We start from the raw sequence: 2149 nt of genomic DNA on the forward strand, positions 1-2149 counted from the left end.
AGTTTCTCCATTATGGATTGATCCCTGAATCCATGTATAGGTGCGTCACGCCTCACAGCAAAATCATGGCTGACTATAGCCCCAGAACACCCTTGCCTCCAAGGGTTCTGTCCGATGAACAAAGAGCTGCACTCGACGCCCTCGATCAACCTGCCAACCGTGGCAAGAGGGCAAGCAAAAAGGAGAAAACAGAGAAGAAAGAAACTGAACCAAAGAAGGAGAGCACGCGAAGATCCTCCAAACGCAAATATGATGCAGAGGAACCTTCTCAGTCCAAGTCCAAGAAGGTCAAGAAGATGGCTAAAAGAGCCAAAGGGTCTCCTTCTCCTGGCTCTGCTCCTAATGACCCATCCGACACAGAGGCTGCTGCTCCTCCAACCGAAACTACAATTGCTCAGTCTCCTCAACAACCATCTTCACCTGCAGGCTCTCATCTTCCCTCTCCACCAGCATCTCCCAAAATTCCTAAATCACCCTCTCCACCTACATCTCCCAAAATTACCAAATCACCCACTCCTCCCTCTTCCCCTAAAATTCCTACACCACCCTAATCACCAACACAGGAGGTCCCACTTTCTATTCCTATAACCATCCCTCCCACTACAACAGAACCAACCATTCCCTTCTCTGTTACTCAACCTTCATCCTCTATCTCCACACCAATTATCACCGAATCCGTTACTATCACCTCTTCCCAACCACCAGTAACAGTCAATGTATCTGATACAGGGGCTGCTACTGTGGTTGAAACCCCGGTCATCAACATTCCCCCATCTCCTTCTCCATCCTCCAACTCTGGTGCCACCTTGGGCGGCGACGATGAAGAGTTCGACTCTCTTTATTATAGCCCATACCGGATTCCCACAGACACTGATGTTGATACCCCTGTTACTAGTCAGCAGATTCAAGAAATTCACGACAAACTCGACAGTCTGCTGGCTGATAATAAAGCCTACGGGGGTGTTGTGCTAAAAGCCTTCATTGAGTCTGCGATCAAGACGTACACTGACGCTCTGGATCGTTCAACTAATGCCATTGACAACTCAGCTGCTTCATGCTCCAAAGCCACCAAGGAAGTTTCTGAGGTTGTTCACACAACTCAGATCTTTCTTGATTCTCTAAAAGCTCATGCTGATTCCAGTGCGGCCAAGTTTCAGACATCCGTTAACTCTTTCTCGGTTACCCTTCAGGGTTAAACCTCCAAATTTGAGGCTCTGCGTGCTGACCTCAAAACTGAATCCACATCATTTCTCAAATCTTTGGATTCACGTTTTGCTTCTCTAGCAGCAGAGAGCACCCTAAAGGAAGATCTTGTCAAGCATCAGGCAACTATTGACCTACAAAAGATACAACTGGCCCAGGCACAACAAGAAATTTCTTTGCTTAAAACTCAGTGGGTAGTACTTCAAGGTTGCGTTGGTGATGTCAAGAATATGTTGACAAGTGTTCTTGACACTCATGATCCCTTCCTTACCCTTACTATTAGACAGCATCTCCAGGCTAAACTCCTTCCTGCAATTAACATCTTGAGCGAAATGAAGGGTGTCTCGGAGAAGCTTGTTCTTCCGCGACAAGTGGGAGAGGAAGGTGTGTCAAAGACAGAACCAGAGGTTAATGTAGCTTCGGGTTCTGGGAAACAAGTCCTTGTTGAGAGCGAGTCAGATTCAGATGAAATTATCACTGAAGCTCTTCAACGAAAGAAAAGGGACAAAGAGCTAGATGAAACTCTTAAGATAGCTCGAGAGGCCGAGGCTAGGGAAAGAAAGATCAAGGAGGATGAGGATGCCATACAAGCCAAGAAGACTCTGTTCCCAGAATGGGACAGAGACACACTCATCACTCAAGCGATTGAGTTTCCCTCCATATATTGGTTGGAATCGATTGCATCCTTCGAGTGTGAAAATACAAAAGACTCGCAGTTTGACATGCCAATCACGCGAAAAGCTTTTACATTTCATTGCTTTGATGTCACTGCTGATGTCCCTCATCCGAACTTGAAGGTTGACAGAGAGTTAATAGATTTCTATCTGAAGTATGGTCAACCGCAGTACTTGACATGGAGTGCTCAGAAGATTATTAAAGTCAAGGTACTGAAACCGACACAGGCTGGGAAATTTGTGAACGTTAATTTCAAACTCAACAGAGGAAC

The sequence above is a fragment of the Lactuca saligna genome, chromosome 8 (genome assembly GCF_052625555.1).
Source record: "Lactuca saligna cultivar CGN05327 chromosome 8, ASM5262555v1, whole genome shotgun sequence".
In the NCBI taxonomy this organism is placed as follows: Eukaryota; Viridiplantae; Streptophyta; class Magnoliopsida; order Asterales; family Asteraceae; genus Lactuca; species Lactuca saligna.